Source organism: Triticum urartu, chromosome 2A, assembly GCF_056163025.1.
Source record: "Triticum urartu cultivar PI428250 chromosome 2A, HENAU_Tu73, whole genome shotgun sequence".
Taxonomy (NCBI): domain Eukaryota; kingdom Viridiplantae; phylum Streptophyta; class Magnoliopsida; order Poales; family Poaceae; genus Triticum; species Triticum urartu.
The window spans coordinates 29,421,190-29,433,209 of NC_141874.1; the positions used below are offsets into that span (position 1 = coordinate 29,421,190).

Genomic DNA, 12,020 nt, shown 5'->3' on the forward strand with positions numbered 1-12,020 from the left:
TTGATGTGTGATTTCAAGGCTCGTACTGACTTTTCGTTATCCTGCTTTTCCTCTTAAAGGCTAGAGAGAAATCATTCAAGAAAGCTTCATAGTTATGTAAGTGTTCAGATTTTTTTTGCTAATGATTATTTACCTCTGTTTGCATGATGTTATGTAATTGATTCTCTCTCTTTTTCTTTCTTTTCCACGTCTAAAAACTGCAGATATTGACTGTGAGATGAAATTGTCATTGTTCATAATTTAAATGTTTGACACAAGGCCGGAGCCTAGAATGCTAGCTTCTTAATGCTACTTGACGGGTTGCCATGTCGATGTTTCCCCTTTTAGACGGAGATGGTCATGTCAAAGGTGTCAATGGCAAGGTTCTTCGCCATGTTAGGCCTCTCCTCTGCCTACCTCATGAAGATACGCCACCAATACATTGAGTTTCCACTGGTTATACTTCTTTACCGATGTAAAGTAGTTAACTGATGGTTTTGTTGTATACTCTTTGGGAAGCCATTGATCTGGTACTACATAGACTGAGGACGAGCTGAAGAAAATGTGAGCCATGGGAGGAGAGATTTACTGGAGCAAGGTGAACAACGGTGGCAGTGACCAGATAGGAGACGCAGGGAATGAATGTTTTCTCGTTCTTAGTGCTTTGGCTGTTGTACACTAAAGTGGATGGGAGATCTGCAAGTTAAAGTAAATATCATGGTATTCCTCTCATGCACCTTGTCGCATATACCCTCATAACCTCTGTAGCTCTGCCCTTACCGTTCGTTGTCTTATCTGTTCCTGACAAGTATTGACTTCTCTTTCACTTCCTTGCTTGTATATACATGCTATGATGTATTGTAATATGGATTGGATTTCATATACATGTACTATATTGATTTTAAGTGTTGCACACATGGTTCTTGGTCGTGTTCTTCTGATCTAACGACTCTGCACCTAATTGATACGACAACATTTCTTGTTCATGCTGTAACTATCATCATGCTTTAAGTAATTTTATTTACTGATGTGAATGCACTCATGATCTGTGTGGCTTTGTGTTAAAGTGTTCCAATATTATTTTTGTGTTGTTATCAAGTAGGTAGTTCTGTGTATTTTTGTATTTTTTATGGCAATTTCTTTGACCTCGTGGATGATTCAAATCCATATAGCTTGTGAGGTGATGGCAGTCTTCGGCGGCATTTTAGTCTGTATAAGTTCAAATGTCTTTCCTATAGAGAAATAAAATGCAGTTCACTTAATTTTCAGAATAACAACTCTTGGTGACTACTATTTATGAATTGCATATAATCCTTTGCAATTTTTGAATAGTTAACACAAGGTATTCGTTCATATCCTTAATTGTTCCATTGTGATGGTACTTGCATTACTCTTTGTTTGCAGATATATTCTTTTATGATTTGTTCATAATAATTTCTTGAGGACAACAATTTAGGTGGAAGATATGCTATAGACTAGGTGGTAATAATGCCCAACATTTACAACTGCAAAACTCTTAATAAATGTCTTGATAATCTCAAATAATAAACTACTGATTATTTTTCCCGACATTCAGAAATGCATAGTGAGCTGCACGTTTGGGTCACCATGTTGGAGTTGCTTTTAAATGATTCAAGAATATCATCAATCCTGAGAATAGAGGGGATCGGAGTTAGGGAGGCGTTTTGTTAACATTTACACCTGATTTTTATTTATTAGTAAATAGGGGCGGGTTAACATTATTTTCTCTTGTTAAAGCATTTTTCAACCCGTGGCAATGCACGGGCACTCAACTAGTGAGATGTAATGAGAGGCGCACCTCTCATGTTTACACACAACAGTTACAGTAGCAGGTGATGAAACCCCCTTTCCTGTGCGCTACGGTGCGGAGGATCGCCTAGGTCTGCGCGCGGAGGTAGAGGATGGCCAGATCTGGATTGGATCGCCCAGGGCCTGCGAGCGGCGGTCCGCACCGGTCGGGTTGGCGTGTGCTCGCCGAGTTCCTGCATGCGGCTTGACCAATTCATCTCTAGTAGTGTTTGCTTTGGGCTCATGTTGCACTGTGGCGCTGGTGGCCTCAGATCCTTGGATTGTTGGTGGAAGACTCGGCTCCGGGCGAAAATCATGCATCGACCCTGTCGTTGCCGGCGGTAACGGCGTCCACGGATGTCGTCTTCCTCCTTGGAGGTATCGTTGTGGAGCCGTTCCCTTCCTTCCCAATAGTGTGAGATCTCCTGGTGAAAACCTAAGATCGGGCAGTGCCAGATCGGGTGACGCTGGAGTCCTCAACTTCGTTTTCCTCCTTGGAGGCGTCACCTTGGTGATCCCGCTGAGGGGTTCTGATGGTGTTCGCGTTTGATGGTAGAGCTTTGGTTGTGGTGCTGCCGACGGGTCATTTTCTTTCTTTTCTTTTTGCGCTGCCTTTGCGGTGCTTTCCTCCTCTGAGGACTCTTGTAACACCTTCTTCTCATCAATGAATTTGGCAGTTCTCCTGCCAACATTCAAAAAAAAAATGAAACCCCCAGATTCTGGAACATTTTCCCTTCAATGAAAATGCGGGTAGGCCTCTTTGGGAGGCATAATTAAGCATTTCAATGATTCTTTTCAACCACGTACCCAAGTGCAACTCATATTTTTGTTACTTTTAGCGTTTTTGAGTTGTTTGTAAATTGCCATCCCTAATCCCATTCCACTACCCATTAATCAATCAAAAAGCTAATTGTCAGTGAAAATCGAACGGTAACCTTCCTCGCCTGATCTGAATGAACTTTTGTGAATCAGAGAAAATCTTCAGCGTCATTTTTGAAATAAATAAATACTGATAAGACCACAGCGTTCTACAATCTCCATTGGAAATTGTCAAGTTATATTATTACTCATTATATTGTTGCACATCACAAGTTTTGCTGTCCGGAAAGATGATCATTTTTCTTCCGGAGGTAGAAGAAGGCCTCGTGCTACTCGCTCATTTTGCCCCGTTGTTTAAGCAATGCCGCAAGATTTTCAACGCCAGCCAGCTCACGCCGTTGAGCTCGTGGTCTGCGTCGGTCAGCGGCGTCCTCTCGCCGGCCCGGAAGAGGAACGCCTTGTCGCAGCGCACCGGCGTGCCACCAACCTGCTCCAGCAGGGTGGCCGCCTCCGTCAGCATGTCCTCGTCCCCGCCTGCGGCCAACTCCCTGGCGGCGCGCCCCAGCCGGCGCACGGTCAAGGCGTAGTCCTTGGCGCACTGTTCCAGAACCAGCCGCCGCCGGGGCGACGTCTCGGCGGCCTGCAGCCGGGCGATGCGGTCGCCGGTGGCCTTGGCGGTCGCCCCGGCGATCCTCACCGCGATGACGACGAGGCCGAGCTCGTCGGCCGTCGCACTCGCCGGGTCCGCCCCCAGCGTCTTCACGCACAAGTCGTAGTCGTGCGCGGCCTCCCAGGAGCCGGTGGCGACGAGCGTGCACGTGTCCTCCAGCGTGCTCGCCCTCGCCGTGCGCGCGTGCTGCGCGAGGAGCAGGAGGACGAGGGCGGAGGAGAGAGCTTGGAGAGCAGCCATGGTCGTCGTCGTCTGATTTGTTTCTCTCTCAGACTCGACCTATATATACTGTAAGACGTACGTAGGAGTAATTAGATTGGTGGCGCTGTAAATTTGTGTTTATCCTTTCAAACGTTTCCATTCGTTGCTCATGCATCAAACTCTTTTACTAGTTACATCACATTGAACAAAAACCGAATGTAATAAATTTTTGACAAATGTAATTAAGAATGGTGAGTAAGAAATTCACCACATATTAACCATGTGTATTAATCATCGCAATATTAGTAAATATTTCTGACGCCCAAGAGCCTACTGAACATATAATTTCTTGAGAATCTAGACAAAACAAAAGACCCGATTTATACTAGCAACACTAGTTAAAATGGGCATTTGTGTCCCAAATGAACGGAACCGCCTGTAATAACCCTACCACATGGTTTTATTTTTCACCGAGACGGTTATTAAAAGGAAATCGCCTACAAAAATTAACTCGGGCGGCTCAAAAAGAAAAGAAATGAAATGAAACAGCTTGCAGGCTAGTATTGGGCCACAACCCATTTTCACAATTGAACCCTATCTTTCCGTCCCTCAAATCCCACCCCCGCTAGTTTCCTATCTCTTTTTCTATGCCGTTTGTGGCTATTCCGATCTCTTTCAGTTAGCTCTTGATGAGTGATCTTTTATATTGTGAGACCGGTTGACTTTGTCAGACTATTTGCTTTTATTAATAAGATGGCCGCATGCATCTTTCTGATGCAGAGGCCGGGGGATAACCTCCTTTTCGAAGAAAAAAATCCCACCCCCGCAGTCACTCCCCCCCTCTGTTATCTTCCCCCCTTCCTTCTTGCCTTGCAAATCCGTCCCTTCTCTCGTGCATCGATCTCGGAGGGTTTAGGTGACCTTGGGCTGCACCGTCGTGAGGAAGCCATGGTGGTCAAGCCGCCGCATCAGAGCTCGCCTTCCGCCCTACCATCTAATCATGTGTTGTTAAGATACAATCAGCTAGGTAGATTGCACTAGTTAGTATGTGATGTTGGCTAGGTGATTCGAACTTGTGTTGACATATTTTCTTAAGGGGTCGGCTGGATGTCAGGTGACTCAATTTATAATTTGGGTAAGTCACTCTTTGATCTACCTTTAGATCAATGGACAGAACATTCATCTACAACGAAAAATGGCTGACCTAAATAATCATTTTTTAGGGGTAGCTAGGTCAGTCATTATTTAGGCCGACCTAAATAATCTATCAGTCGATTTTGTCATATTGCCTTCCTAATCAGCAATCCGAGGGCCTGACTTGAGCAGTATGCATGGCCAATTTTCAGCTACTTTGCTCCCACAGTTTGTGTGCCCGTTTCAAACTGGCGGTGCCAGCACTATAACCTATGATGTCCAGTTCAAAAAAAAAACTATGATGCAAGCACAAAGTATTTCTAAATATTTAACTATTTTCTTAATTTATGCAGGGAAAATGCTTGTATCGAGAGAGGTTTGCTCAAAATACTGTGCAGTCAATTGACCACACAGCCAAAGTGTGGCTTCGCCACTGGCCGGTTGTAGCATGAAACGTCCGCATGCTTGGTCTAAGAGCAAGATAAAAATAACTAACATGTCCACTTTACTAATCGTGAGCTCGTTTTTTTTCTTTTTATTGTTTAGACGAGGATACATGTACATCTGCCTATATAAAATTGTTCTTTTTTTTTGCATTGAACCTATATTTAATTGCTGAATATACTTATGGTGCATGTGATTTGCAGATGAGTCGCCACGTACGTATAGTTTCGGCCAGCTAATCATGGGAGTAGATTAACCCTAATTAAAACAAACACAAATTTTAAAAGGGAAAATGTTACACAACTACAACTTGGCATTGGTATTACCATTGAAGATGAATAGATTGGAAGTTTTTCCACAAAAAAGAGAGGAAAGAAAGTGGAAAAGTATTAAAAAACGAGTAAGCAAATAATGTAGTAGTCTTTTCGTAAAAAAATATTCTAAGGAATTAATTAGTCGCATTGGTATTACCTTTAAGAACAAAGAAAATGAAAAACAAAATAAATAACGATAAAATTTGCCCACAATTAAGAAAAAAATTGCACTTCCTAATATCATGCCAAAATAATCTTATAATAGAGGAATTTTGCAAAAAGGAAATTTTTAAGAATGAATTAGTAGCATTTGTATTAGCCTTAAAATAAACAAAAGAAATAAAAACTGAAAAAAGCAAAATAATGAATTTTTCTAAGAAAGAATGAATTAGTGACATTGGTATTATCCTTTAAGTAGGAAGAAAATAAAAAATTAAATACAAATAATGTTAAAATTATCACAATCTACAATTGTGTATAATATGCAAGAATAAGCATATACTACTGGACTTTTTGGAAAAAATAAGTTCCCTAAGTAGGAAGGAATAGTGGCATTGGTATTAAACTAAAAAGGAAAAAAGAAACAAAATCAAAATAATGAAGTTATCTAAGAAATACTGAACTTGTGGCACTTGTATTACGTTGAAGTAGAAAGAAAATAAAAAAAATACAAATCAAGATAAAATGTGCAAAACTCGCGGTTTTGTATAATATGCAAGAATAAACATATAATAGTGATTTTTTTGCAAACAATAAGTTCCATAAGAAGGAAGCAAATAGTGGCATTGGTATTACCCTTAAAAAGAAACAAACACTAAAACACAATAATAAAAAGTAAAAAAGTTTTCTAGGGAAGAATGAATTAGTGGCACTGGTATTACCCTTTAAAAAATAAAATAAAAAGCTAAACTAATAATAACAAAATTTGCACACATTGTACACATAAATTATGTTCTAAAAATTTATGCAAGAATAAGCATGTAATATTGGAATTTCCGTAAAAAAGTTCTCTAAATGAAATAAATTAGTGCCATTGGTATTACTCTTAAAGGATAAAGAAAATTATTTTTAAAAAGAAATAATGACAAAAAAAATTCCAAAATATGCATCAAAATTTACTTTTTTATAATATGCTAGAATAAACATATAATAACGAATATTTCACAAAAATAAAGTTCCAAAGAAGTAATGAATTAGTGGCATTGGTATTACACGTAAATAAGGAAGAGAATAAATAAAACTCAAACATAATCAAAACAATGAATTAATCTAAGAAATAGTGAATTAGTGACATTGGTATTACCCTTTGAGAGGAAAGGGGATAAAAACAAAAAGAAATAATGGTAAAATTTGCACACAATTTACACAGTAATTGCATTTATTATAATATGCAAGATTAGACATGCAAAAGTGAAGTTTTCGCAAAAACATGTTTTCTAAAATGAAACAAATTAGTATCATTGGTATTACCCTTAAAAAAGAAAATAATAATAATAACAATAATAATAATAAATTGCACACAATTTACAAAAAATGCATTTTTTAGAATATGCAATAATAAGCATATAAAAGTGGTTTCATAGAACAAAAGTTTCCTAAAAAGGAATAAATTAGTGACATTGGTATTGACTTTAAAGAAGAAACAAAATGAAACAAAAACTAAACAAAAATAAAATTAATGATATTTTTCTAAGGAAGAATGAATTAGTGACAATGGTATTACCTTTAAAAAAGAAATAAAATGAAACAAAATCAAAATAATGAAGTTTTCGAAGATAGAATGAATTAGTGACATTGGTAGAAACAAAATGAAACAAAAATTAAAATAAAATCAAAATATTAAAGTTTTCTTAGAAAGAATGAACTAGAGACATTTACAGGACATAATAAAGAAGGCAGGGAGAAGAGACAACGAAACACGCTCGGACTCGTACATTCACATGATGGAGAAAATTCGCAAAATTAATTTTTTTAATTTATATGAAGATGAGCTTTGCTCGCTTGATCTCAATTACTCTGCACTAGCAAGCCCCATAACGATCTCGGCGGCCGCGTCACCTGTCCTGCACGCACTGGCTGCAAGTTGCATGCATGCACGTGGTAGTGTAGGTGTGTGTGCATAGTTTAGGAAAAAGAATTTGACTGACCCTAATTGTCGTCTTTTCAGTCGCGTGATGTATAGCTAAAGCGTTTTTTTAAAACACTTGTGTGGAATGGAGGATAAAGGTCGAGGGTACACGAAAACGAGGATCACTGCCCAGGGGTGCACATCCATCACGAAGTACCACAGGAGAATATCCGGTACTCCCAACTCCTAGGGTGCTCCCCGGGCTCCAAACTGGTAGGACATTTGTAAATGTTCAAAAAATTCAGAAAAAAAATCCAGCACACAGACACAACATCATTGTATGTTGTCACAAAATTTGAAATCAAAATCTGAAACATAGCTTGAGAAACATAAATGACAAATTCGACAGTAGATAGTACACAACATAAGTTAGGCTTTAGATTTGACCCATTATCACATTTATGCCAATATTGTTATTTTTCTATCTCGAGCAATGTTTTGAATTTTGATTTGAATTTTTTTACAACATAAGTTGATGTTGTGTCAATGTGCTAGATTGTTTTTAGAAATTTTTGAACATTTAAAAATGTGCTACCGAGTTTGGAGCACTGGGAGCACCCTAAGGGTGGGAGTATCAGATATTCTCCCGAAGTATCAATTCGGCCATGACAATGGAGCCCGCAGGGACACTGCTTCCGTAGGCGTGTGCGAATTTAGCTGTCAGGGATGACGCATCAAAGATGACTACGCTGTTTGACAAGATAAAAACACAATTTATAGTACTAAACCATAAAGCAACTTTCATTGCCAAAATGGCCTTTGGTGGCCGAGCTACCTGCAGGCTGGAATCAGCCCCGTCAGTGCTCGTTACGATCGGTGCGAACCGTGCATGACATTCCCGTATATTAACTGTATTCGTAGAAGAAAAATACGGATTTATGGTTATCCAACTTGCGTTATCATGCAAATACGGTCACTTCGCTCGTATCTAGCCGTATAGCCTGCCCATGTGACGCGCCAGCCTGACGGAGGCCCACCTGTCAGTGGCTAGGAGTGCACAAGGGGTTGGGTGACTCTAGCACACCGTTTTTCTTTTCAGAAAAGTCCCTACGTAATTTATTTAATGACGCAAAAGACGTCAAATATAATGAAAAAAGGATGAGGTAGATTGGGTTCGAACCAACAACCTGTTTTTTTTACGGCATCGAACCAACAACCTGTTAATTAAACAATTACATCCATCCCACCAGTGCTGCCCGATGTTGTACATGCACAACTAAAATCTATTTGATTACACACAAAAGCACGTCAAGTTATTCTAAAAAAACATGTCAAGTTTGTCCAGGTTAATCAGATAAATAGACGCACATGTCTAATTGATAATTTAGGGGTGGGGCCACTAGTCGGTGTGATACTAACAACAGGTTAGGCTAACCAGGTAACTAGACTAATCTACACAAGGCCCATCTGTCAGTGGGTCAACCAAAAATTTGTAACTTGGGCGCATGGATAATTCCGCAGGGAAAAAAGGGGCCCGATGGATTCCATTCGCCGACCTCAAGTGTGAAACCGCAGGAGCTAACCACTACACCAAATACCTATAATTGTCTAAAAGATAAACAATAAATTTTATATTTGGCAATGGAACTACTCGTATTCGGGCTTTTTCTCCTGGACCAAATTTCTGATAACAGATCGGTTACTAGAAATTTTTGTGGTCACCAGAAAACTATGTTATTGCCTGAATTTTTTAATTTAAATGACAGAAACCATGTCAAATATATATCTCTCATATGCATACAGTATCAGAACGAAAATGAATTGAACTTGCGATTTTTCAAATTTGAATTTCATTTGAATTTTTGGGACAAAAAGGTGAGATTTTTTGGAACCGGTTTTCTGGCTGAACGTGGGGAAAAATGGAATATAAAAAGAATCTGCGTCCATATTAAAGAAGGCACATCCCTTTATAGTCACGAATATGTAGCTAGTGCGTGTGCGTATACGATGTCTAGAGTTTAATTCTCCTCAAATATTCTTTGCGATTAAGTTGTACCCACATGTGTTATTGAAGGGCTACTGCTTAATTAAATACAAAACAAGGGGTGTTTCTGTAAAATAAAAATATGCGCGCCTCGTTCAAGCTGTTCCCAATCATTGACAATGGGCATAGCCACGCTGACATGCCACATCATCGCAGGATACGTCTGAATACAAGCAAAGTGACCGTATTTGCGTAAGGACGCAAGTTAGATGACCATAAATTCGTATTTTTAAAATTTTAGCATCAAACTGAACATTGAACGTAAGTTATATGACTGCAGTTGATATTATCTCTTTTGATATTCTGCGCGGGCTCAGTACACCAGCAAACACCGGAGTGCAGCACAGCTCCACGTCGCCGTCAACCATGCATCACTCCAGTTTCATGTACGCGGCACGGGAGTTGGCTCCGTCAACATGTGCCATGCCAGGGTGACTGTTCCTTACCGTCAGAGAGTCCAGCAAGAGCCTTTTGAGTTGTTGACGACCACACCCTCTGCATCTCCATCCTCTCCTACAGCTGCAGCAGTCGTATTTGAGGAGCCATGTCGTTTGAGTCACCAACGACCTTCCTCTCACCATTGCTGTGCGAGGCAACATTGGCTTCCACCGATCGGAACTGGTCTTCGACGCTGCTGCTGTCCATGGGTTCAGAAGAAATCACCTCAGCGGAGCACCGGCCAGCTTCTGAGGTTAGGCTAGCCTGCAGCGACAGAGGGGCCCAGAATTAACATCGCACCACCCCACATGTGCTAATTTTAAATCAGCCCATCAGGCTCAGAGTATCTTCAACAGCCGCGCCAAAAGAGGCGCGTACGGTAAACTTAGTTTTTAGCGCGCGCTGGACGGTTTCGCGTGCTCCAGCGCGCGCGGGAAAGGGCGGCAGCTCGCGCGCTACTTTTGACCCGTCGCTTCCGGCGTGCCTAAAAATTGCGACGCTCACCACGCGCCTATCCACACTGCCACACGCATCTCATAGCTTCTTCGCCTTTCCAGCGCGTCCATCGCTTCCTCTCCTTGCCGCTCCAGCGCCCCGCCACCGACGAGCCACCATGCCGCCGCGCCGCCGAGGAGCATCGGGCTACCACGGCGTCCGCCAGCGCCCCAACGGCCGGTACTCCGTCGAGATTCGGTCCGGCGACGTCCGACTCGGCCTCGGTACGTTCCGGACCTCGCACGAGGTTGCACGCGCCTACGACGCGACGGCGTGGCGCCTGGACAAGCCGCGTCAGCAGATGAACTTCCAGGATGTCCAAACGCGCCAGCAGGCACACGACATCGCCCCTCCGCCTCGTCTTATCATGGACCAGGACCGTGCGAAGCACGCTCGGCGGTAGCGCCGCCTCCTTGTCGCCGAGGAGGACGAGCGGGCCATGGTGGAGTGGCGTCGGCGCCACCCAAAGGACGTCGCCAACGAGGAAGCCTTTTGGGCAAAGCGCCGCGAGGAGACAGCAAGGCGTCGCGCGGAGCGGTTGGACATGCGTCGGCGGAAGGCCCTGGCGTTATCGCAGTGCAAAATCGTTGAAAATGGTGGGCAGTCGATCTTTTCGTCTAATGATGACTGTTGGGAAGACATTTGGCTCGATACCTCGGGGCAGACCAACAAGGATGGCAATGATGATGATGATGATAACGATGACTGGGAATTTTTAAAAAATCGTTGCACCATAGTTTTTTATCTATCTATGCTATGAAAGTATGTAAAATATCTAAGTATCATTTTCATCTATGAATTTTATTTATCATTTTATTAAAAGAATGTACGCAATATTTAGCGCACGCTGCATTTTAGCGCGGCCGCTGGAGCTACGCACGCGCGCTCAGTTTTAACGCGGCTGCTGGAGCCAGCGTTGCCGGCCGCGTCAAATCAGGCGAAGGGCGTGTGGCAAATGAGTTTTTAGCGCGCGGCGTGTTGCGCGGCTGTTGAAGATGCTCTCATGACATGCTTGTGTATCCCCTACGCAACCCGCGGTCCACATACAAAGCTAGCACACCAGTGCATGGCACGCATGTATTTCAACTTAACAGCTACTAACGTATATGCACGAGAAAAAAAACAAGCACACATCACGGCGCTATACTGCACGGCCCGAGGTAGCGGCCTGCAGGTAGCTCGGCCACCAAAGTGCCACTCTCTTTTAGTTAGGCTACTAATATTTTTAAGTTGAATGCTTTATAATTTGTACTAAGTGTTATCTTAGTTAGAGCAATGCTATTTCAGTACAAAATTCATAGTAAACACTAAAAAATCAGCGGATTATCAAATCCACTGTAATATGTAAGACATATTTGACCAGAAAATCATAAAGTGATGTGCAAATGATTAAGTGACAAGTTCCTTGCGAACATCTTGTGTATTCTAGATTTGTTTATTTGAGTGTGTATAATCAAAGACAGCTATCAAAATATTTCATCTATCATATACTTTCGAGATCTCTAATAAGATATTTAAAAACACACACAAAGTGATATACACGACATTCATGCAATAGTTAGAAATTAATCTAAGAAGGTGTAATGTGTTCACTTTAAATATGTT

The 12,020-nt window shown here is 41.6% G+C and overlaps 2 pseudogenes; one reads left to right on the forward strand and one right to left on the reverse strand.

Annotated features, from left to right (window-relative positions):
- Window positions 1-3,027: 3,027 nt before the first annotated feature.
- LOC147983166 (uncharacterized) lies at window positions 3,028-3,593 on the reverse strand (annotated as a pseudogene).
- Window positions 3,594-10,533: 6,940 nt separating this feature from the next.
- Window positions 10,534-11,175, forward strand: LOC147983167 (uncharacterized; annotated as a pseudogene).
- The last annotated feature ends 845 nt before the right edge of the window (window positions 11,176-12,020 follow it).